Source organism: Talpa europaea (genome assembly GCF_964194135.1).
Source record: "Talpa europaea genome assembly, chromosome: 11".
NCBI lineage: Eukaryota > Metazoa > Chordata > Mammalia > Eulipotyphla > Talpidae > Talpa > Talpa europaea.
In genome coordinates, this window is record NC_140078.1 from 35,239,732 (window position 1) to 35,266,188 (window position 26,457).

At 41.5% G+C, this 26,457-nt stretch overlaps 1 protein-coding gene and 1 pseudogene across 2 annotated transcripts in view; both read left to right on the plus strand.

Moving 5' to 3' along the window:
* Positions 1-26,457, plus strand: part of SLC24A3 (solute carrier family 24 member 3) — a gene marked incomplete at its 3' end in the record, with an annotated part of 433,413 nt that overhangs the window by 257,330 nt on the left and 149,626 nt on the right. The window lies entirely within an intron of this gene.
* On the plus strand, positions 18,823-24,797 carry LOC311179350 (heterogeneous nuclear ribonucleoprotein A1-like 3; annotated as a pseudogene). Its single transcript has 2 exons — positions 18,823-19,356; positions 24,331-24,797. The product of its transcript is annotated as a heterogeneous nuclear ribonucleoprotein A1-like 3 (transcript).

A 26,457-nucleotide genomic window follows, 5' to 3' on the forward strand; every position in this document is an offset into this window, starting at 1 on the left:
TCTTGCTTTGTTTTCTATGTCAATGTGGTCCATTCTATCATTTTACTTTTTCTTTATTTTCCTTTTTAAAAAGTATTCTATCTAATAAATTTTGTGTAACCCAAGGTTGCACAAAGATTTTCTCCTGTATATCATCTTGAATAAGTCTTAAGTAGCAAAGGCTCTTAGCAGTTTTTCTTTCAGTTTCTCTACTTATTTCCTTAACTCTAAATTTAGAAACAAATTCTCTTAGTTAACTACACTAAAAACCTTAATTTGGCCAATGAAGAATGTAACAATCATGGCAGATTTTTTTTATTATTATTATCCGAAAGCTTATGTGTTGGCTTCAGTAGGGCATCTGATGCTTAATTTCTCTGTTCTCCAAAACAAACCCTGAGACCAAGGACTTGGGTAAAGATGGTAGTATATAGATAAATTTAACAACTGCCTCTTCTGTCAAGAAAAAAAGGTTGGTTCTGTTTTGTAGCATGTGCCAATTTCTATAGTGTAAAATGCCCACACCAAGACCTATCCTGTACCACCAATATTTTATCAGTGGACTTGGAAAATTCCTGAAAAGTTGTAATTGGTCGTTATGAGCTGACAGAAGCCTGCTCTGGCACACCAGGTGCAGGAAGTTTATTTGAGGTAATACCAGGAAGCAAAAATCAGGAAGTAGGAAAGCAAGTCAGTAAAAAGAGGCACACCAACAAAGGGGGCATTAAAGAACTGGTCAGCCTTATAAACTACCAGGGCTCTCTCTGGATTTCCTCTGAAGACTTTTGGGGGAACGGTGTAGACCATGAATCAAAATTATCTCAGTAGGACTGAGAAGCCTAGTTGCTGAATACCCTGACTGCTGCCTATTCCTGTTTCTCTTTTGTTGATGATTGGCTCTCAGTTGCTAAAACCTGGGCTTTTTCAGACTGTTCTGTGGATGGACTCAGGAAAGTTCTCTGACATCAGGGACTTCCTCAGCAGAAAAGCTGCTCAGGGACTTCCTCAGCAGAGAAGAGAGCCACAGTGAGGTGGGAAGTTGTCCTGACTAGGAAGCTGCCTGTGTCTCTCAAAGTATCTGTTGTTAAAAGTAGGCCAAGGGACACAAACAGCATCTTCTCCCAGGGCCACATGCTTTCCTCAAACATTGGATTCCCACCTACCAACTGTTGTGCAACCATCCCAGGCTGGGCAGGTTCATGGTTGAAATGGGCAAAGGGAAAAAGAATTTTGGGGCCTTAGGTATATCTACATGCCTTTAATCTAAAGCAGGGGACCGGATACACATGCAGACCAGTAGTCAGCAGCAACTGAGCCTCCTAGCCCCCACGATCTCTGTGATCTCCTGCTTCTGTGTCCACTAGATTATACTTCCTTTATTGGCTCATACCTGTAAATTTAGAATCCCTTCCTGACAAGACCCAGCAACACTGGCATTCCCTATAGGAGCCACTGTATTAGTTCATTCTTCTTCTGTTCAATTAATATGTTGTGTTTAAAAAGGGAAAGAGGAAATTGCTTCTTAGTGAGTTCTTAGAAAGATAGCTAATATAGCTCTAAGTAATAGAATCCAATCAAATAATTTCCTCATCCAGGCCACTTAATTGGAATTATATATGGGGTGAGGAGAGGTTGTCTTACAAACCAGTAGTTGAGTTACATTGAAATATTTTCTTATCTCCAGATTTTCTCACTAGTGTTAACGTCTTGAGTTTGAGGAACCATCTTCATTCCTGAGCTAATTCTGCTGATCTTTCCTTGCATGGATGTCTGACCTAATGTTTCTGGGGCTATGTAGAGTAGAGAAAATCTTGTGATGGCAAGTAAGATACTTTCTTAAATGCAGAAGTCCAATCTTTCTTGGGGCAAAAAGAAATTGGCTATAACTCTCTCTTCTCTCTGCTGGGGAAACTTCCCATAGATGTGGAACAGATGGGCCTAGATTGAGACCCCATCTGCTTTTCAGTTGTAATTATCATTGGTTCCAGGGTGGGTTAGATTTTATCATTTATTTGGCTATTCCCACTGACCACTAGGGAAACTTAAATCATGTTTTGTTGGAATGTGAAACCTGGGTTGGGTTTCTTTGGCTGGGCAACATCTTTAGGAGACATGGGAAGGAAAGTGAACCAGGAGCTTTACAAACCAATCCTGTACACCTGCCTCCATATAAGTAAGTGACCCCACAGATGCAGTCCAAGAGAGGAATAAGTCTACTAATATTTTCTAACATTTCTTATTAATGATTCCTTATTGAAATTAGTCCAATTCAATTCAGGTCCCACTTTTCTGCAACTTGATTTAACATAATGACACCACTAATATTATTCAGCATTTATTGAAAGCTTACAACAGTCCAGCTGTTATGCTAAGAAGTTTGTATGTTTTATCTAGCTTCAAAACAAGCATATGATGTAGATATTATTGTTTTTTCCATTTTACAGACAAAGACAACTGAAGCCTTAACGGGGTTAAAATACTCACGTCATTTCACACAGTTGAGATATAGACCCAGACTATCTGATTTCAGCTTTGTAAACACAGTGCATCTCTGCCTCCTCCCAGTTATTAACATAAGGAAGAGCAGGATTCACTAGCTTGCAAATTTCTTCCATTTCTGTTTTGTATGTTGCAGAAGAGAACTGCAGAAAACTTAAGGATACCACTGTTCTCCTTTGTAACCTCAAGGGAACTAATTTCAATTGTACTTCAGTGTGCTTTCCCCTCATGCCTTTAGATGATCTCCTGGATTTTTATTTGCTTCTACTTCCTCAAGAAACTCTGCTTCTCAATTTTCCTGAGCCCTGGGGAAGGTCACTAAAAGCATGATTAAATTTTAGCTCTGCCTTGAAGCCATAGCTCCTAACACTGGTGTCAGCATTTACAAACTGCAACAAGAGGTGCCCCTTCTCATTGTTAGTGACTGTTCCTCCATCAGAAGAGAGGATTTTTAATGGAACAATCTGAGACCCTCTCTGTGTTAAGCCCTGGTTGCTTTCTAAGGTCACCGCAGCTAAACAGCAATGTAGGAAGAACATTCCGAGACCAGAAGGCATTTGTACTCTTGTCCAGGTACAAAGGATACCTTGGAATACCCCCTAACATCAAATCGGCTGCGATCAGCCAGAGGGAAGGGAGCATATGTGGCCAAATAAGCTAACTGTCTAGCAAGAGAGGCTTTGAACCTCCTAGTTAAAAGTCCATAGTAATCATCTGGTAATTATTTTAATTGTTTGTCATTGAAGTATGAAGTTGGAAACACTGTAATATAAAGCTTTGGTCTGGCTTCATCAGCTGCACTAGATCTTAAGCAATAAAATGAAGGTCACAGTTTAAGCCCCACAAGAGCCCATTAGCTTTGTTCATTCACACACGCAGCCCTAGACTGGACCCCACCCCCAGCCATCCAGCTGGTTAGGCCCTTTCTACCTTCTCAAATAGGACACTCCACTGTACCCCTCACTACTAATGGTAACTTATATACACACAGAAAAGCATCCTGCGATACTGGGTTGTCCTGGTAGTAGGACCCGGGAGAGACATGCAGTTAAGCAAATGGTCCTCACCCGGGATTGTTACTGTGGTTCTCAGCAGGGTGACTAAAGTCAAATTGGAGGGTAAACATCTGAGCATTTTCTCAGGATGCCAATCTACCAGGGGTACTAAAACATCAATATAGTAGATGAGAAAGATGGTGCCACTAACTCGAGTATCCACAAGACAACTGAAGACAAATTCATTCCCTCCACCTGAAGCAGTCACCTAAAGTAGAAATCAAAGTATCTGCCTGCTACTTGCTACCACTGGCCTATTTCTCTTACATGTACATTATCCCATAAGCTGAAATTTTAAAATTGAACAGTGCACAGTATTTAGCAACATCAAATAAAATGTGTATCACTATCTAGATGGAAAATATTAATACTTAGAATTCACCAACAAGAAGCTGCCTACTTTAGAAAAGTACAAAAGGAGCTTGAAAGAGAATAACGATTACAGCAATATGGGGGAAGACTTTGCAGAAGATCATCATCAAATCAACTAGGCTGCACCAGTAGAAATGAATTAGTAAGAGGCTTTATTTCTATATACTTTTTTTATTAATAGAAGATTAGTTTCCTCATCCCTCTTCCACTAAATAAATGTTGAATAAATATTTAAAGGACATGGGTTTGAAGAGGCGCCAGGTTGTGAGCCTGCCTGGAGTGCAATGTCTCATGCCTGTTCTGTTTTTGGAAGTCCTACTTCTGCATCCATGATTGGCTTGCAGTTTCACTGATGTTATCTGCCAGACACAGTGCCCACCAGCTCCCAGGACTGTATATGGAGACAGAATAACAAAAAAATGACAGAAAGTTTAGAATGCAAATATCTTGATAACTTCTTCCAGCCTGGTGTCTTTCAAAGACAGATGTACAATAAGCTTAGCTCTAACACTGGCATCAAAATTCTACTGTATTATGGTTTTCTTCAGAAAGCTCTGCTCAGGTTACTGATAAAAACTTTGAAGAGTTCCACCATCTTGCAGATAGTTGAGTAATTTTCAGAGTCCCCCAAAAAAGTTAGGATTGGTAGTATTGGCCTCCCCATTGGTTCAGCGGTTTGAGTGCAGTGCTGTGATGCTGTCCACAGCCTCTGCAGTGTGGGTTCAATTCCCGGCCAGCCAGAGAGATACCCAAATAGCACGGCAGACCTCTCCTGTCTCGCCCGCTGCTCCACTCAACAGTGCTTTTGGTTCGTCCATCAGTTCTGCTCCCAGCTTTGTCTCTGGTGAATCTTCTTACCCTCCCACACCTCTGGCCTGTACCTAATCTCTTGTATAAATAAATAAATCTTTTTAAAAGATTTATTAATTTATTTATGCATCTTTTTTTTTGAATGTCTAAACATACTTTTTTTTAAATTTTTTTTTAGATAATAAATTTTATTGTTATATTCCCCATACAATTGCACCCCCCCCATTCTGACCCCAATCCCTCCCCTCCCGCCCCCCACCCCCCAAAAAGTGTCTCTGGTTCATAGTTTTTTGTTGATTTTGATTTTCACTTTCTTACAGTTATTCATTTTCCTGGTCCCTTATTTAAGTTTTCTAGATTCCTGCTATGAGTGAGACCATCCGGTATTTTTCTTTTTCTTTTTGGCTTATTTCGCTGAGCATGATCCCTTCCAGCGCCATCCATGTTGCTGCAAATTGCATGTGTTTATCTTTTTTGAATGCTGAGTAATATTCGATGGTATATATGTACCACATCTTCTTGATCCGGTCATATATTTTTGGGCATTTGGGCTGTTTCCAAAGCTTAGCTATTGTAAATCGTGCTGCTATAAACATAGGGGTGCAGGTGTTCTTTGGAATTGATGTTTCTGTGTCCTTTGGGTAAATACCTAGGAGTGGAATTGCTGGATCATATGGAAGCTCTATGTTTAGTAGGTCCAGAAATCTCCACACAGTTCTCCATAGTGGCTGGACCAGTTTGCACTCCCACCAACAGTGCAGAAGAGTTCCTTTTTCTCCACACCCTCGCCAACATTTGTTGTTGCTAGTTTTTTTAATATGTGCCATTCTCACTGGTGTAAGATGGTATCTCATGGTAGTTTTGATTTCCCTGATGACAAGTGATGTTGAACATTTTTTCATATGCCTGTTGGCCATTTGCATTTCCTCTTCAGAGAAGTTTCTTTTTAGCTCTTCTGCCCATTTTTTGATTGGATTATTTTCTTTGTTGTTGTTGAGTCTCATCAGCTCTTTGCAGATTTTTGTGATCAGTCCTTTATCATTAGTGTTGGGTGCAAAAATGTTCTCCCAGTTGGTGGGGTTTCTCTTTGTTTTTGTTATTGTCTCTTTTGCTGTGCAGAAGCTCTTTAATTTGATGTAGTCCCAGCTGTTTATCTTTGCCTTCACTATCACTGCTTTGGGTGATGTGTCTGTAAAGATGTCTTTGATGTGCAAATCACGTAGTGTTTCGCCTATATTTCCTTCTATATATTTTACGGTTTCAGGTCTTATGTCTAGTTCTTTAATACATTTTGAGTTGATTTTTGTGTATGGTGTGAGGTAGTGGTCAAGCTTCATTCTTTTGCATGTAGCGACCCAATTTTCCCAGCACCATTTATTGAACAAACTTTCTTTGCTCCAATGCATAGTCTTTGCTCCTTTGTCAAAGATTAGTTGACCATAAATCTGTGGGTTTATTTCTGGATTTTCTTTTTTTTCTTTTTTTTTTTTTTATAGAGGCATATTTTTAATTATTTATTTATTTGTTTGTTTGTTTATGCAAGCACTGGGTACAGTCAGAAGTGCGGGAGGGTGAGAGAATTCACCAGAGCCAGAGCAGGGAGCAGAGCAGGCAGAAGGACTGAGGTACACTGCTGAGGGGAGCAGCGGGTGGCAGGAGAGGTCTGCGCGCCATGTGGGACCCTCCTCCAGTGGCCGGGGAGCAGCCAGGGATCAAACCGGCGCCGCAGAGGCCGCGGGCAGCTTCGCAACCCAGCGCCCAACCACTGCGCCACTGGGGAGGCCCTATTTCTGGATTTTCTATTCGATTCCATTGGTCTGTATGTCTGTTCTTGTCCCAATACCATGCAGTTTTGATGATTATGGCTTTGTAGTATAGTTTGAAGTCTGGGTGTGTGATGCCTCCATTCCTTTCTTTTTTTTTCAGGAGAGCTTTGGCTATTCGGGGTTTTTTGTGATTCCATATGAATTTCATCAATAATTGTTCTATTTCTTTGAAGAATGACATTGAAATTTTGATTGGAATAGCATTGAATCTGTATATTGCTATTGGAAGGATGGCCATTTTAATAATGTTTATTCTTCCAATCCATGAGCAGGGGATGTCTTTCCATTTCTTTGTGTCTTCTTCTATTTCTTTTAACAGTGTTTTATAGTTTTCTTTGTATAGGTCCTTTACCTCTTTTGTTAGATTTATTCCCAAATATTTGATGTTTTTTGTGTCAATAACAAAAGGGATGGTTTTTTTGATTTCTTCTTCTTCAGATTTATTGTTTGTGTATAGGAAGGCTACTGACTTTTGCGTGTTGATTTTGTATCCTGCCACTTTACTGAACTGATTGATGAGTTGAATTAGCTTTTCTGTGGAGATTTTGGGGTTCTCTATGTATAATATCATATCGTCTGCAAATAGTGATAGTTTGACTTCTTCTTTTCCTATTTGGATTCCTTGGATGTCTTTCTCTTGTCTTATTGCCCTGGCTAGGACTTCCAGTATTATATTGAAAAGCAATGGTGAGAGTGGACATCCTTGTCTTGTTCCAGATCTTAATGGAATTGCTTTCAGCTTTTCACCATTGAGAATGATACTGGCTGTTGGCTTGACATAGATGGCCTTTATGATGTTGAGGTATGTTCCTTGTATCCCAAGAATTTCAAGGGCTTTTATCATGAATGGGTGTTGCACTTTGTCGAAAGCTTTCTCAGCATCTATTGATATTATCATATGGTTTTTATATTTCTTTTTGTTGATGTTTTGGATAACGTTGATTGATTTTCGGATGTTAAACCATCCTTGTGTCCCTGGAATGAATCCTACTTGGTCGTGGTGAATTATCTTATGGATACATTGTTGGATTCTGATAGCTAAAATTTTATTGAGGATTTTTGCATCAGTGTTCATTAGGGAGATTGGCCTGTCGTTTTCCTTTTTTGTGTTGTCCTTGTTCGGTTTTGGTATTAGTGTAATGTTGGCTTCATAGAATGTGTTTGGTATTGTCCCTTCCTTCTCAATTTTTTGGAAGAGTTTGTGAAGGATAGGCACTAATTCGTCTCTGAATGTTTGGTAGAATTCATTTGTAAATCCATCAGGTCCTGGGCTTTTGTTTTTGGGGAGGTTTTTGATTACCATTTCAATTTCGCTGCTTGTAATTGGTCTGTTTAGGTGTTCTATTTCTTCTTTATCTAGCTTTGGGTGATTGTAGAGTTGTAGGAATTTGTCCATCTCCTCTAGATTGTTAAACTTGTTTCCATATAACTGTTCATAGTAGTTACTGATTATTCTTTTGATTTCTGCTGTGTCCGTTGTGATTTCTCCTCTTTCATTGATGATCCTGTTTATTTGTGCTTTCTCCCTTTTTTCCTTTGTGAGCCTGGCTAGGGGTTTGTCTATTTTATTGATTTTTTTTTGAAGAACCAGCTCTTGGTTTCATTGATCTTTTGGATTGTTTTTTTAGTTTCAATTTCATTTATTTCTGCTTTGGTTTTTATTATTTCTTTTCTTCTACTGGTTTTGGGGTTTTTTTGTTGTTCTTTTTCTAGATCTTTGAGCTTCGAGATTAGGTTGTTTCTTTGAGTTCTTTCTTGTTTCTTGATGTGAGCTTCTATTGCTGTATATTTTTCTCTTATTACTGCTTTTGCTGCATCCCATACATTTAGGATATTGGTGTCCTCCTTGTCGTTCAATTCAAAAAATTTTTTAATTTCTTCTTTGATCTCCTCATTAGTCCAGTGGTCTTCCAGTAGTGTGGTTTTTAATCTCCATGAGGTAGGAAAGTTCCTTGCCTTCTTTTTATGGTTTATTTCTAGTTTGATGCCTTCATGGTCAGAAAAGATGGTTGATATGATTTCAATCTTGGTGTATCTGTTGATGTTTGTCTTGTGCCCCAGTATGTGATCGATCCTGGAGAATGATCCGTGTGCGCTTGAGAAAAATGTGTACTCCGTTTTTTTGGGGTTTAGTGTTCTATAGATGTCTGTTAAGCCCAATTGCTCTAGGTCCTTATTTCAAGCTTTTGTTTCTTTACTTATTTTTTGTCTTGTTGATCTATCCATTGTTGATAGTGGTGTGTTGAAGTCTCCCACTACGTATGTGTTTTCTCTGATGTCTGTTTTCAGAGAGGACAACAGTTGTCTGATATATTTTGGTGCTCCTTCGTTTGGTGAGTATATGTTAATGAGTGTTATTTCTTCTTGAAGCATTGTCCCCTTGATCATAATGTAGTGACCATTGGGATCTCTTTTTATCTTTTTGAGTTTGAAATCTGTTTTATCTGATATAAGTATAGCTGTTCCTGCTTTCTTTTTTGGTCCATTTGCTTGTAGGATTGTTTTCCATCCTTTAACTTTGAGCCTATTTTTATCTTTTGTAGCTAAATGTGTTTCCTGGAGACAGCAAAAGGTTGGGTTTTGTTTCTTAATCCAGCCTGCGACTCTGTGTCTTTTTATTGAAGAGTTTAGTCCATTTACATTTAGAGTTAATATTGATATGTTAACATCTGTATTTGCCATTGTGTTTGTCTTTCCTTTGATTTTATTTATTTATTCTTTTAATAACTTGTTTTTTTTTGGCCTTCTTTCATTGTTATTCGTCCCTCTGAGGTTCTGGCTTTAGGACTCCTTGTAGTATTTTTTGGAGTGGGGGTTTAGTTGCAATGAAATTCCGGAGTTTCTGTTTATCTGGGAAGGTCCATATTCTTTCTTCAAAGAGGAAGGAGAGCTTTGCGGGATAGAGTATTCTTGGTTGGCATCTGTTTTCTTGGAGTCTGTTGACTATGTCCCTCCACTCTCTCCTTGCCCGTAGTGTTTCTTCGGAGAAGTCTGATGTCAGCCTGATTGGCTTTCCTTTGAATGTTATCTGTTTCTTCCCTCTTGCCAGCTTCATTATTTTTTCCTTGTCCTGGATTCTTGGGAGCTTTACTATTATGTGTCTTGCTGTATTTTTTCTTTCGTCGTGGAAGTTTGGTGTTCTTCTTGCTTCTTGTATATCAATTTTCAGCTCCTTCTTCACATTTGGGAAGTTCTCTTCAATTATCTCTTTGAATATTTTCTCTGTTCTTACTTCTCTCTCCTCTCCTTCTGGTATTCCTATAACTCTTATATTTCCTTTCCTCATGGAGTCAGATAGTTCCCGAAGTCTTTCTTCATTCTTTTTCCTTCGTACTTCTTTTTCCTTTTCTGTTTTGTTTCTTTTTATTTCTGTGTCTTCAAGAGTACTTATTCGTTCTTCCATTTCATCTATTCTGCTTTCATTGCTTTTCCCAGAATTCTTTAGTTCTTTCATTAATTCTTTGATCTCCTGCATTCTTTTACTTCCCTCTTTAGGGACTCAATTTCATTCTTCTGATCGTTGATTATTTTTCCCTTATCATTGTTTTCCTTTATGACTTCTGTCAGTTTTTTAATCACGGCAATTTTAAATTCTCTTTCTGGAAGGCTCAGAAGTTCTTCCAAGTTACTGTCGTTGCAATCTGGGGGCTGGTTTTCTTTTTGTGGTGTGCTTTTTCTCTGGAGAGTTCTTCTCCTCCCTACTGTCTGTTTTCTAATTTGCTGTATGCGTTGGGACACTGTGTTGTTGGGACTGGCCGGCATTTTGGGTGGGCTTCTCTGCTCCCCTCTGGTTCCTCCAGGAGTCATCTGTCAGTTTCAAGCAGTCTTTACTGGAGAAAGGTCCCTGTTCTAAAATGCCGATGTGGGGACACACTCCCCTGTGCGCCTGGTCTCCCCCGGCGGTGGGTTCCTGCTCCCCCTCTGGGCTTGGACTGCAGGCCAGAGGGGGTCTGGCATGGGCGAACTTCCCCCGCTCACCTCTGGTTCCTGAGGAAGCCTTCTGCAGGTAGTCTTTACTGAAGAAATGTCCCTGTTCTAAAATGGTGATGTGGGACACACTCCCTGCGCGTCCGGTCTCAGGCACACTCTTCTGCGCACCTGGTCTGCCCCGGCTGTGGGTGCTCACTCCCCTGTGGGCTCAGACTACTGGTCGGAAGGGGCCTGGCGTGGGCTAACTCCCCAGCTGGCCACTGGCTCCTTCAGGAGCCTCTGCTGGTTTCAAGTCGCTAGGTGGCGCCAGAGATCTCTCCTAGAGCCCTTGGGGAGCTGATTTTCCACCCCGTGGGATAGGGAACAGAGCGGGGATGGTAGGGTACACCTCAACGGCTTTGGGGTGCTGTGTCTGCCTTGTGCCCCACCGTCGTGGGGAACCCACGCCCCTAATTTTGTGCCCCAGGTCTCAGTTCCAAAGCCCTCAGTTCCAGGACGCGGGCTGTAGCCCAGATCAGTGGCGCGGGAATGGCGCCTTTTGAATCCGGCTCCCGTGCCTGGGCGCCTGGTTCCTGCTCACTCAGTGAGGGCCTCCACGCGTCTCCCCGCAAGCCTAGGTCGCAGGCGCGGGGACCTGGGCAGCTGCGATCCGATCCGGATCCACCTTTGCTTTCAACCGCACTGCTTTTCAGTGGATCCCGATTCTGATCCGTGCTGCTTTTCCGCGCAATCCTGATCCCGATCCTTGTCTGCTTTTCCATCGCGCCGCTTTTCTGCGCAAGCTTACCGGGTGGCTTCGGGGCTGTGTGCTGGTGCTGGTCTCCTCCTGGGGGTGGGGCTCTCTTTAATGGCGCCTGGAGCTCACCTCCGCGGCGGATCCTGCAGCGTTCTCCACAGCTCCCGTTCACGGGGTGTGGTGGCTGCAATAGTTCCTTTCCACTCACAGTCCCGCTTGCTGCGTCCTTTGTTCTTGTTGGCCGTTTTAGTTTGTTTTTTTTTTTTTTTTTTTTTCCTCCTCTCTGAGGGTCGGAGAGTGCCGACTTTGTGGGCGGGGGAGGGGAGCAGGGTTCTGCGCTTCCCTCCCTTCTGGTCCTCTTTTATGGCAACTTTCTTCTTCGGGCAGTTTGCTGGAGTCACCGGTTTATCTTCCGTGTCCCAGTTCTCACTGGGACCTGCCGCTTTTCCTCCCTATTAACTTTTTTTAATGGGAGATCTTACTCACAGCGTCTCCTCGCCGCCATGTTGCTCCGCCCCCTCCTATGCATCTTTTTTTAAAGATTATTTATGCACACAAGACTGGGGAACAGGCCAGAGATGCAGGGGGTGAGAGGACTCACCAGAGACAGAATGGGGAACAGAACAGGCAGACTGACTGAAATACACTACTGAGGGGAGCAGAGGGCAAGACAGGAGAGGACTGCTGCGCCATGTGGGTTTCTCTGTGGCCAGCCGGGGATCGAACTTGTGCTTCAGAGGCTGTGGATTGCTTCATAGTGCAGTTCTTAACCCCTTGCGCCACCAGGGAGGCCCAAAATAAATAAATCTTAAAAAAAAAAAAATTGGTAGTATTTACAATGCATCCCAAGGGTAGAAATCATTGTCCTCATTTTCTCAAATGAGCCCAAAAAGAAAGAGAAAGTGTTGGTAAGCAAGCCTATTGTTGTCAGTATTTACATGGTGTTGTGGGGACTCCCCCTAGTGTATGTCACTGGGGCTCACTGGAAAAGGGAGAGGGAAGTATCGCTGAGTAAGAGAGGAAAGAAAAAAGTCAAGGAAGAATGAGGTCATGAGAAATATTTACCAGTGGGCAACCTAGACCTTCAGACCACTCATCCTCTCACTGCTGAAAGCAATTTTTATTAGAGCCATGAGCTCTGACTTGGATTGGAGTCATACAATTGGGATTGAAATCCAGTTTCTGTCCTGCACTGTCTCTGAGACTTTGAGCTTGTATTTTCTCTACCTCAGATTTCTTGCCTGAAAACTACATGTCTCGTGGTATAGTTGAGAGATCAAGTTTAAAGTAGTTCTAGGCCTGTGGTCAATATTCAACAAATGTCTGAGGTCTTCATCATTATCACTATTGTCTCTATAGTCTTCACATGACAATCATTGTCATCACCACTACTGCCATCATCATCATCATCATCATCATCACATTATTAGATCAGCACCATCACCTTCAGCACCATCACCAACATTATCACTGTCCTCACTGTTACCATATCACAGTCACTATCATCATCACCTCCACTATCATCATCATCACCACCACCATCAAAACATTTTCATCATCATTATCCTCATAATGCTCATCTAGTCAACAGTGATTCCTATTCATGAGTCTGCACTTAATGCATCAAGATATCTCAGCATGGTGCACAAGAACTTCCTTAAACTGACCTTTGCCTGTTTCTGCAGCCTCATCTGTCCAGCTTCCTCATTCACAGTCTGCACTTCAACAGTAGTAATAATATGTACTTTTCAAGCATAAACCATGTTAACTCATAACACTTTGTTGCTATTCATGCTGTTTTCTTGTCTAGCCAATTCTCTCTGACTTTTTTACTTGACTAATGCTTGATTGTGTTCTCAGATTAATATAAGTATCAACTTTTCCCTTCACCTTACTCTAGAAAACATGGGTTAGGTGTCCTTCCTCTGTGGTCACATAGAATTCACTTGTGTGTTCAGTTAATATCAATGATCCGCTTACATATTTAGCAGACATCTTCATGTTCCATCAGATTGACCTGCATCCTCTTTACTAGTTCATGTGCCTAGCCCTCAGATTTTGTGTGCTTTTCTTCTTGGACCACGCCCTTGTGATTTTCAGATAACTATCTTGGGCTACTGGAGCCACTTTACCAGGATGCACTGAGAGTAGGGGAGGACCTCGGGATTTACATTCTCTGGAGTGGCCCCAGCCAGTGACTGGCAGGTATGGTAGTAAGAGAGCCTAGCTCTGTTGCAAGGCAGGGTCTGTGGTGCTGTCTACACTACAGAGTTCTGTGAAGGATCAGAGGCTGGAGTGTCATCAGCACCATCCCTTTTCCATGACTTCTTCCCCCTTTTTGTCCAACTCTCCCACTACTTTACTGGCCCTCCATTGCAGATGGATTCTGATCTGAGGATCTGCTACTGGCCATCTCATTCAAGACCCAGGAGCCCTTTTCTTTGGTTTATTCATATCAGGTAGGGAATTCCCCTCCTCAGTGCTTGGACTGTACTGGGTGAATAACACTGGGGATTTGGAAGTCATATAGCAACAGATTTGCATAATTGCTGACTCTCTTGATAGGGTATGCTTTGTATTCTTTGCAAATCTTAGTTTTATCATCTGTAAATTGGATTCTCTATAGGTTCAACCTCTGTATGTGGGTTATTAGGGAGGCAAAATAAACTAATTTATGCCAATCACTGAGCCCAGGGTCTGGCCCATAGAAGGAGCTTTTTCCTTCCTTTCTCCCCTCTCTCCTTTTCTCCTTCCTTCCTCCCTTCCTGCCAGGCTTAAGGGAACAGCAATGAACAAAACTATCCCAAATTTCTGTCCTGCTGGGCTCTCCAGATGTTTTGGGTATTTTCACTGTCATGGAGCCCAGGTACAGGATACCACAGTGTGGGGCTCTTAAAGTTCAGGTATGGGGTTCACATGTTTAACAACTACAGGTATCATGTCTGTCAGAGGAAACTGGAAAGTCATGGAAAAATAATCCCTGTTCAGTTGGGTTTCCACATGTGGCAAGTCCAAGGTTACAGAACTAGGTCCCCATCTGAACCATTTCAATCCATGAAATTGAGCATGATGTTGTGGGACAAACTCTGGTCCAAAAGTCTAAGGATGAGAGTTTTAGAACAGACCATTATGATGAAGTGACTGCAGAGCAGTTATTAAATTGCTCAGGACTTCAGTTTCCAAATCAAATCAAACAAACAGAAAAACTGAGAGCAATTGGATCAGACCGAAGTTCAAAGATCTTACTATTGACGTATTTTATTTGGTTGACTCCGTGCTTTACATTGTTGAATTCAATCATTCATCCAGCAAGTGTTTGTTAGACATGTATTATGTCTCAGCCCTGTTCTAGGCCCTTGGGATACATTAGAGCACAAAATGGGCAGACTTTTGTGGAAACTAACATTCTAAAGGAGACAGACAGTAAAATAAATAGAATAAAAAGTAGGTTATTCAGTGTGGTAGGAGATAATTCATGCAACAAAACAAAGAAAAAGGGAGGTATAGAAGAAGCCCCTTGAAAGGTCAGGGTGGGCTTCCAGAGAGTGAGACTTGAACTGAAGGAAGGGAGGGAGGAAGCCTGTGAGGGAGCTGGGGCAGAGGGTCCTGGTGCAGAGCCAACCAGGTTTGATCACATAACAGTTAAGAGATCACTGTGCCTGGAGCAGAGCCTGCAAAAAAGAAAGAAGCCAAAGTCAGAATGGTAACAGAGTACTCATTACTCAAAATTAAGAGATTTTACTTAAAAGTTCTAAGTTGTGAACACAGTAAACATCTATTCTGTGCAGCATAGGCCAGGGCAGAGCACAGGTTGTCCTGTAAGATGGGCCACCACTTCCCAGCCAACCGCAGACCCTGCCTCATCCACTTTTCTCACTCCCACACCCAGCAGGTCCCTTGGACTGCTGAGGTCAGGGTGCTTTTGACAACACCAAGGATGCCCAAGCTTGTCACTATCTTACTCTTTGAACCTGTCCTCTTTTTCTCAACCCTATTCTCTATGCCTGTTCTTGTGCAAGCCAAATGAAGACTTCAGCCGGTTAAAACTCTGAAAAGGAAGGAAGCACATATAGAGTAGGGAAATTATTACTGCTGATTCCACAAGTGAGGTTCTGCCTTTTGGAAAGGTGAATGGGAATTCCTTCCCTGATCCCTTCTGGCTCTCCAGAGTTCAGAGCAGCTGTTTCCGTCTGCCCCCTCTGAGACCACCACCAAACAGCCCTGTCCACACACTCACCAGGCTGTAGACACTCTGTTCCCTCCTCTTGCTTCCTGCATTGCTAGGTTCTAGGTGCCACCACATTGCCTGTTGGTCCCCTTATTCCTGCCTGCACCACTGCAGATAAACCCGTCACAAGATTCTCTTCAGTGAATGCAACTGACAAAATGATCACCAGATGGGACAAAGGAAGAGTCCCCCTAGCTTTGGGAAGACGGTTGCTTTTGAGAGTGGCCTATCTTGATTTCTAACTGTATTTCATTCTTTCTGCTGTCTTCCTTAACCCCCTTCCCTTTTGTTTAAATTTGGGCTCTCCCAGATGCAGACCCAGAGGCATGGTTATTTGGGGGGTGAATAAAAACCTCGGTAGGGGAGTAGGAAGTGAGATAGAAGGGGAGATTGCTAATAGAAGGTGTAAGGTGCAACTTACAATACCATGGGCATGTGAAGCTTAATTTTTCTGGGAAACCCAGGGAGACTGCAAAGTCACCCGGCTCAGGGCAAGGGAACTGGGGTGCTGAAGCTTCAGCCCCCATCAGCCTGCCAAGGACACCTATGCCCCAGCTTTTCTTGACAGCTTTATGTAAGTTTAGATCGAAAGTCCTCAAACAAATTGAGGTGGAATCTTACACTTAAAATGCGGTAGAACCCTCTAAATTAATGTCATGGGGGGACCAGGGGGGACCACAGCATCTCCAGTGTTCCTCTTCCATGCAACTTCTAGAATCTTGTTCAGAACCTTGGTCTGGCTGTGAGTCTCAGTCTCTCTCCTCTCTCATCACTAGAGACAATGTTTCTAAGAGAATAAAGTCTGTGGTGAAGTCAGAACCTGCCAATAGGCACCTATGTTAGTGCCTCAAGGCACCATGAGGCTAAAATACCAAGCTTATAATAAGGAAATATTATTTGCAATGAAATAGTTTGGGTGGTTTATTTTTGTTTTGTTTTGTTTTTTGTTGGTGGTTTTTTTTTTTTTTGTAAGTCTAATCATACATGATCACTTGAAAAAGACAGAACAGGAAAAAGGAAGATTTTTTTGGTTATCATTCAAACCATATTCCCTGGGAGATTTACAATTCTCCTCAAGGCCAGAGTTCTATCCATCTTCCCCAGGAATTGCTTCCCCAACACCATCTTCATTGAAATTAAAGATAGAGCAACGTGAGTGCAGATAATGTAGTAAAAAGAAATTGTCTGTGAAAACCGCTGACTACAGATGTCACATAAAACAGCAGGGCTAATATCATGTCATTCGGATACACTTGCCCTCACAATTCAAAAGCCCTTACGTATCTCGACACTTTAGCTAGAGCCTGTTCACCTCTATTAAGCCATACGCCATGGTGATTTCCTATTACCTTAGATATTTTTCAGTTTAACCACTGTTGCCAAAGGTCTCTGCTTTTATTAGTTCCAATCAACCTTTGAAATCGCCCAATGACATAGTATTTGTCTTTCAAAATCCTCTTCTTCTGTGATGCTTTCTCTGATCTGCTTCATTACCCTTGCCCAGCAAAAGGAACCTTCTGTGCCCCATATCTGCTAAGGAAAACATGGCTGCAAGTACAGAAACCCTGTTCTTGTGGCAACTGAGACAAACAGGAGGTCCATTTTGTCGCTAGTAGAAGTACAGAGGGAGATAGTTTCTGGAATTAGATCAGTTGGTGAATGGCATCCTCGGAGCTCTGCCATCCTTAGGAGGTTGGCAATGGTTCCTGCCATTGCAGACATCACCTACAAATTCAAGGTAGAAATAAAGGGTAACATTAACTGCATCTGCCCCTTACTTTTTGGGCAAAACTGTGTCATATGGCCATGGCTAGTTCCAGGGAGATTAGAACATTGAGGATATTGTCACTAGGAATAGAAAATCAGCTTTCTTGGAAATTGCTCCTCGTTTTACTGTTTTCACTATGGCTCTTTGTTATTACCTTGGCTCTCTGTAACCTAGTGCCATGATAATATGCAGTGCTCAAAGTGACCTCAAAACCTCAGTGATAAATGACAACAAACGTTTGTTTATTTAGCTCATGGGTCTTTAGGATTCAGTTGAACTGGTTTGAAGTTGGCCGGTCTGAGCTAGACTCACCTAGAGTCTGGGGGTCAACTGATTGTCTGCTGATCTCTCACAGCCTCATCTGGGGTGACTGGGGGCACTCAGCTCTGCTCTCCTTGTCTCTTGGTAGCTGGGGTACAACCCTGGGGTGTTATTGATGTTACATGAGCTGCTTTGTCCTCTTCAAGCCCCTTTGCTTGTTGTTTCCACTTACTCCTGACAAACCCTCATAAATTTATTGAAGAGCATGGTGTGATGGTCACCTGTTGAGGAGGGCTAGGCGAGGTAAGGGGAGTTGTTCAATCTCACAGAAGCTTGAGGTGTGAAGTCTAAGACTTGGTGCCAGGTCCTTTACCCCATCTTGACTTCCTCCACGGTCACAAGCTTCCTCTCCTTCAACAGCTACTGTGCTGGATGGTGCCCCTCAGACATTTCCCGTGATGACTTCCAAGGGAAGCCCTCCTTGGAACCCATTCACTTCATGTACAGGGGGCCCTTGTTCTGGATCAGTCCACCTGGGGATGGGGTGGACATGTACATGTCCCTTCAAGAGAAGGGAGGCTGGATACACTTGTGCACCATTCAGGCAATACATGGTCAATGCCCAAGTACAGATTCCCACATGGAATGGAAAGTTTCTAGAGAAGAAGCACCCTGTGGGGTCTCCCCGGTGGCACAGCAGTTGAGCACTGGGCTGCAAAGCTGCCTGCAGCCTCCGCAGCACCGGTTTGATCCCTGGCCACCAGTGAGGATCCCACATGGCACGCAGACCTCTCCTGCCATGCCTGCTGCTCCTCTCAGTAGTGTATTTCATCAGTCTGCCTGTTCTGCTCCCCGCTCTGGCTCTGGTGAATTCTCTCACCCTCCTGTGCTTCTGACTATACCCAGTGCTTGTATAAATAAATAAATAAATCTTTAAAAAAAAAAAAAAACACCCTGTGGTCATGAGCCCTGGGTCAATAGAATCATCTCCTTCCTCTCCAGACACCCCTCATTCACCATTTCCAGAATGAGTCCTACTTGCCTTTGTTCTGGTCCATGTAGCTGTGCACTCAGAATCCAGGTGCATGTGGTACACTTGGGCTGTCCCAGGTTATTGGGCCCATTCAAGCATTTTTGAGAGTTCAAATCTGCCTTGTATTTTGTAGTTAACCTTGCAAAAATAATAATATTTAAAGAAAACATCTCCCAACAATTCCACATCTGGAAATTTATCTTAGAAATGCTGAGGGACATATGTTTAAAGGTTTTGATTGCAGGACACGTTCGTTAGAATATCCCTTTCTGCCTGTGGACACCACCAAGTAAGCATTGTAAAAGCGTCCCCTTCCACTGTCATCATGTCAAAGTCAGAGTCTCCCAAGGATCCAGAAGAGCTGGGGATGTTCTTCATTGGAGGTTTAAGCTTTGAAACAACCTGTGAGAGTCTGAGAAGCCATTTTGAGCAATGGGGATGCTCTCAGACCATGAGAAATGAGAAATGCAATGAGAAATGCAAACACTAATGAGAAATGCAAACACTCAGCCATCCAAAAACTTTGGGTTTATCACTTACACCACGGTGGAGGAGGTAGATGCAGCCATGAATGCAAGGCCTCACAAGGCAGATGGGAGAGTTGTGGAACCAGAGAGGGCTGTCGAAAGAGAAGATTCTCAAAGACCCAGTGCCCACTTAAATGAAAAAGATTTGTGTTGGTGGCATTAAAGAAGACACTGAAGAAAATCCCCTAAGACATTGTTTTGAGCAGTATGGGAAATTTGAAGTGGCTAAAATTATGACTGCTCAAGGCAGGGGCAAAAAAGAGGATTTGCCTTTCTAACCTTTGATGACTGTGATTCTGTAGACAAGATTGTTATCCAGAAATGCCATACTAGTGCACGCAGGGAGTGCGTCCCCGCATCGCCACTTTAGAACAGGGACATTTCTTCAGTAAAGATTGCTTGAAACCAGCAGAAGGCTCCCGGAGGAGCCAGAGGTGAGCTAGGAAGTTCACCCACGCCAGGTCCCTTCTGACCTGCAGTCCCAGCCCAGATGGGGAGCGGGAACCCACCACCGGGGCAGACCAGGTGCGCAGGGAGTGCATCCCACATAGCCATTTTAGAACAGGGACATTTCTTCAGTAAAGCCTGCTTGAAACCGGCAGATGGCTCCTGGAAGAGCCAGAGGTGAGCTGGGAAGTTCGCCCAAGATGCCGGCCAGTACCAGCAACACAGTGTCCCAATGTATATGGCAAATTAGAAAACAGACAGTAGGGAGTAGAAAAACCACATGCAACCCAGCAACTCCTCAGGAAAAAAGCACACCACAAAAAGAAAACCACCCCCCAGATTGCAACGACAGTAACTTGGAAGAACTTCTGAGCCTTCCAGAAAGAGAGTTTAAAATTGCCATGATTAAAAAACTGACAGGAGTCGTAAAGGAAAACAATAAGGGAAAAATAACCAACGATCAGAAGAATGAAATTGAGTCCCTAAAGAGGGAAGTAAAAGAAATGCAGGAAATCAAAGAATTAATGGAGGCGCTAAAGAACTCTGGGAAAAGCTATGAAAGCAGAATAGATGAAATGGAAGAACGAATAAGTACTCTTGAAGACACAGAAATAAAAAGAACCAAAACAGAAAAGGAAAGAGAAGTATGAAGGAAAAAGACCGAAGAAAGACTTAGGGAACTATCTGACTCCATGAGGAAAGGAAATACAAGAGTTCTAGGAATCCCAGAAGGAGAGGAGAGAGATGTAGGAACAGAGAAAATATTCAACGAGATAATTGAAGAGTACTTCCCAAATGTGAAGAAGGAGCTGAAAATTGATATACAAGAAGCAAGAAGAACACCAAACTTCCACAACAAAAGGAAAAATACAGCAAGACACATTAATAGTAAAGCTCCCAAGAATCCAGGACAAGGAAAAAATAATGAAGCTGACAAGAGGGAAGAAACAGATAACATTCAAAGGAAAACCAGTCAGACTGACATCAGACATCAGAAGAAACACTAGGGCAAGGAGCGAGTAGAGGGACATAGTCAACAGACTCCAAGAAAACAGATGCCAACCAAGAATACTCTATCCTGCAAAGCTCTCCTTCCTCTATGAAGAAAGAATAAGGACCTTCCCAGACAAACAGAAACTCTGGAATTTCATTACGACTAAACCCCCTCTCCAAAAAATACCACAAGGAGTACTAAAGCCAGAACCTCAGAGGGACGAATAACAACGAAAGAAGGCCAAAAAAAAAACAAGTTATTAAAAGAATAAATAAATAAAATCAAAGGAAAGACAAACACAATGGCAAATACAGATGTTAACATATCAATATTAACTCTAAATGTAAATGGACTAAACTCTTCAATAAAAAGACACAGAGTCGCAGGCTGGATTAAGAAACAAAACCCAACCTTTTGCTGTCTCCAGGAAACACATTTAGCTACAAAAGATAAAAATAGGCTCAAAGTTAAAGGATGGAAAACAATCCTACAAGCAAATGGACCAAAGAAGAAAGCAGGAACAGCTATACTTATATCAGATAAAACAGATTTCAAACTCAAAAAGATAAAAAGAGACCCCAACGGTCACTACATTATGATCAAGGGGACAATACTTCAAGAAGAAATAACACTCATTAACATACATTCACCAAACAAAGGAGCACCAAAATATATCAGACAACTATTGTCATCTCTGAAAATAGACATCAGAGAAAACACACGTAGTGGGAGACTTCAACACACCGCTATCAACAATGGATAGATCAACAAGACAAAAAATAAGTAAAGACACTAACGCTCTAAATAAGGATCTAAAGCGCTTGGGCTTAACAGACATCTATAGAACACTAAACCCAAAAAAAAATCTGAGTACACATTTTTCTCAAGTGCACACAGATCATTCTCCAGGATCTATCACATACTGGGACACAAGACAAACATCAACAGATACACCAAGATTGAAATCATACCAACCATCTTTTCTGACCATGAAGGCATCAAACTAGAAATAAACCATAAAAAGAAGGCAAGAAACTCTCCTACCTCATGGAGATTGGAAACCACACTTCTGGAAGACCACTGGACTAACGAGGATATTAAAGAAGAAATTAAAAAATTCTTTGAATTGAATGACAAGGAGGACACCAATTTCCTAAATGTATGGGATGCAGCAAAAGCAGTAATAAGAGGAAAATATATAGCAATACAGGCTCACATCAAGAAACAAGAGAGAACTCAAAGAAACAACCTAATCTCAAAGCTCAAAGATCTAGAAAAAGAACAATAAAAAAAACCCAAAACCAGTAGAAGAAAAGAAATAATAAAAACCAAAGCAGAAATAAATGAAATTGAAACTAAAAAAACAATCCAAAAGATCAATGAAACCAAGAGCTGGTTCTTCAAAAAAAATCAATAAAATAGACAAACCCCTAGCCAGGCTCACAAAGGAAAAAAGGGAGAAAGCACAAATAAACAGGATCATAAATGAAAGAGGAGAAATCACAACAGACACAGCAGAAATCAAAAGAATAATCAGTTACTACTATGAACAGTTATATGGAAACAAGTTCAACAATCTAGAGGAGATGGACAAATTCCTACAACTCTACAATCACCCAAAGCTAGATAAAGAAGAAATAGAACACCTAAATAGACCAATTACAAGCAGCGAAATTGAAATGGTAATCAAAAACCTCGCCAAAAACAAAAGCCCAGGACCTGATGGATTTACAAATGAATTCTACCAAACATTCAGAGACGAATTAGTGCCTATCCTTCACAAACTCTTCCAAAAAATTGAGAAGGAAGGGACAATACCAAACACGTTTTATGAAGCCAACATTACACTAATACCAAAACCGAACAAGGACAACACAAAAAAGAAAAACTACAGGCCAATCTCCCTAATGAACACTGATGCAAAAATCCTCAATAAAATTTTAGCTATCAGAATCCAACAACGTACCATAAGATAATTCACCACGACCAAGTAGGATTCATTCCAGGGACACAAGGATGGTTCAACATCCGAAAATCAATCAATGTTATCCAACACATCAACAAAAAATATATAAAAACCATATGATAATATCAATAGATGCTGAGAAAGCCTTTGACAAAGTGCAACACCCATTCATGATGAAAGCCCTTGAAATTCTTGGGATACAAGGATCATACCTCAACATCATAAAGGCCATCTATGACAAGCCAACAGCCAGTATCATTCTCAATGGTGAAAAGCTGAAAGCATTTCAATTAAGATCTGGAACAAGACAAGGATGTCCACTCTCACCACTGCTTTTCAATATAATACTGGAAGTCCTAGCCAGAGCAATAAGACAAGAGAAAGACATACAAGGAATCCAAATAGGAAAAGAAGTCAAACTATCACTATTTGCAGATGATATGATAATATACATAGAGAACCCCAAAAACTCCACAGAAAAACTAATTCTACTCATCAATCAGTTCAGTAAAGTGGCAGGATAAAAAATCAACATGCAAAAGTCAGTAGCCTTCCTATACACAAACAATAAATCTGAAGAAGAAGAAATAAAAAAATCCCTTTTATTATCGAAACAAATTAAAGAGCTTCTGCACAGCAAAAGAGACAATAACACAAGCAAAGAGAAACCCCACCAACTGGGAGAACATTTTTGCACATAACACTAATGATAAGGGACTGATCACAAAAATCTTCATAGAACTGATGAGACTCAACAAAAACAAAGAAAATTATCCAGTCAAAAAATGGGCAGAAGTGCTAAAAAGAAACTTCTCTGAAGAGGAAATACAAATGGCCAACAGGTATATGAAAAAATGTTCAACATCACTTGTCATCAGGGAAATGCAAATCAAAACTACCATGAGATACCATCTTACACCAGTGAGAATGGCATATGTTAAAAAAACTAGCAACAACAAATGTTAGCGAGGTTGTGGAGAAAAAGGAACTGTCCTGCACTGTTGGTGGGAGTGCAAACTGGTCCAACCACTGTGGAGAGCTGTATGGAGATTTCTTGACCTACTAAACATAGAGCTTCCATATGATCCAGCAATTCCACTCCTAGGTATTTACCCAAAGGACACAGAAACATCAATTCCAAAGAGCACCTGCACCCCTATGTTTATAGCAGCACTGTTTACAATAGCTAAGCTTTGGAAACAGCCCAAATGCCCAAAAATAGATGACTGGATCAAGAAGATGTGGTACACATACACCATGGAATATTACTCAGCATTCAAAAAAGATAAACACTTGCAATTTGCAGCAACATGGATGGCGCTGGAAGGGATCATGCTCAGCGAAATAAGCCAAAAAGAAAAAGAAAAATACCGGATGGTCTCACTCATAGCAGGAATCTAGAAAACTTAAATAAGGGACCAGGAAATGAATAACTATAAGAAAGTGAAAATCAAAATCAACAAAAAACTATGAACCAGAGACACTTTTTGGCGGGTGGGGGGCGGGAGGGGAGGGATTGGGGTCAGAATGGGGGGGGTTGCAATTGTATGGGGAATATAACAATAAAATTTATTATTTAAAAAAAATCTAATCTAAAAAAAATAAATAAAAATAAAATATCTAAAAAAAAAAAAGAAATAAGCCAGAAAGAAAAAGAAAAATACCAGATGGTCTCACTCATAGCAGGAATCTAGAAAACTTAAATAAGGGACCAGGAAAAAAGAATAACTATAAGAAAGTAAAAATCAAAATCAACAAACAACTATGAACCAGAGACACTCTATGGGGGTTGGGGGACAGGGAGGGGAGGGATTGGGGTCAAAATAAGGGGGTTGCAATTGTATGGGGAATATAAAAATAAAAAATAATTTATATTAAAAAAAAAGAAATGCCATACTGTGAATGGCCACAACTGTGAAGTAAGGAAAGCCCTGTCTAAGCCGGAGGTGGCCAGTGCTTCACTCAGCCAAAGAGGTCAAAGTGGTTCTGGAAGCTTTGGTGGTGGTCATGGAGGTGGTTTTGTTGGGAATGACCACTTTGGTTGTGGAGGAAACTTCAGTGGTCAAGGTGACCTTGGTGACAGCCGTAGTGGTGCAGGTGGCAGATATGGTGGCAGTGAGGATGGCTATAGTGGATTTGGTAGCGGTGGTGCTTATGGAAGAGTCTTGGTTAGTCTGGAAGAAGCAGAGGCCATCAAAATAGTAGACAGGGTTATGGAACCCAGGGTAGTGGCTGTGGCAGGAGTGGCAAGCTACAATGATTTTGGCAATTACAACAATCTTCAAATTTTGGACATGAAAGGTGGAAATTTTGGAGGCAGAAGCGTGGCCTATGGTGGCAGAAGCCAATACTTCACCAAACCATGAAACCAGGATGACTCCAGAAACAGCAGTGACAATGACCATGGCAGAAGGTTTTATCAACTGCAAGAAACAAAGCTTAGCAGAGAGGAGAGAAGTGACAGGGGAGCTACAGGTTACAACAGATCTGTGACCTAAGCCAAGCACAGAGGTGGCAGGGCTTTGCTGCTCCAAAGAAGACATATTTTAGACAATACTTGTGTGAATGGGTAAAAAACTTAAGGACTGTATTTGTCACTAATTGTATAACAGATTATTTTAGTTTCTGTTCTGTGGCAAGTGTAAAAGCATTCCAACAAAGAATTTTAATGTAGTTTTTTTTTTTTTTGCACCCATGCTATTGATTGCTAAATGTAATAGTCTGATCATGACACTGAATAAATGTGTCTTTTAAAAAAATAAAGATTTTCATTGCAGCAGTGTTTACAGTCCATTCATTTATAGGGGAAAACAAGAATTAACTAAAAAATAAGGAAAGGTAGCTAGTTTTTACTCGTGTTCACACTGATCACATTTATTCACTTTTGTAAATGCTATATTCATATGTGAGTATGTAATCAAAATAAAAAGTTTTTAAATAAGTTAAATGAAACATATAATTAGTTAAATGGAAGTGGCTCTTAGAGGCAGGGGATATCAGTGGCTCATATAGGCAGACTGCATGTGTGGGTGACTGGGATTCTGAATCTGTTGTTATCTCTCTGTGGTTGGAGAAGACATGTTATTGGTAGGAGAGCTGAAAATAGAGAAATGGGGGTGCAGCAGGGAATCAGAAATGACCTCTGAATGGAGAAGCAGCTGGACTCTACGGGAGACTGGGAGAGAGTTGGAGGATCAAATCCAATCCCTGCCATTTGCTAACCATGCAGCCTTGGATAAGTTATTATATCTTCTGAGAAATGGGCCAATAATTCCTTGCCTCCCACAGGAATTAGAAAAATTAAGATAGTCCTTTTAAAGTATCTGGAACTTGCTTGAGTTATTGGTCTAAGTAGTGGCAAATTATTAATGGTAATAGTACTAGTGTCATCATGATCAATGATAATATTACATCCTTTGGAACCATAGGAATAATCAAACAGATCCCCACATGCCTTACTCTGTAATTATTTGGACAAGTTGTATCAAAATTACCATCATCTCACTTCCGGTAGGCTTTCTGCATCTTAGTATTTGACTTTATACATTTGTTTTGTTGTGTTCTTTTGTTCTGTTTTGGTTTTGTGGGTTTTCTTATAAGTAGCAGTAGACCTTCTTTAGAGTATCTTACATTCACAACAAAATTGAGCAGAAGGTACAGAGTTTCCTTTCCCCTTACTCCACATGCACATCCTCTCCTGTCCCTGACAACTCCCAAGTCGATATCGTGTTCTGTTTTGTTTGTTTTCCCAGTGGGAACCTGATTTCCAGTGGGTAACACCACAGAAAGTTAGAATAAATGTCTAGCAGGCAAAGTGGCAGGTCCACCCTCAGATGCCAGGAGGCACGCTGCAGCCAGAAAGGAACCTCTGGTTTCCAGTGGTGCCTTGCCACAGATAACTGATTGAGGGTGGGTGGCCCCACCATACTCTTTGTGCAAAGGAACTAATATGACTTTAAATAGCCATCACCCTCGAAAGTACAAGAGCCTCGCAGATCTATTCATTTCTCATCCCATTCCAAACAT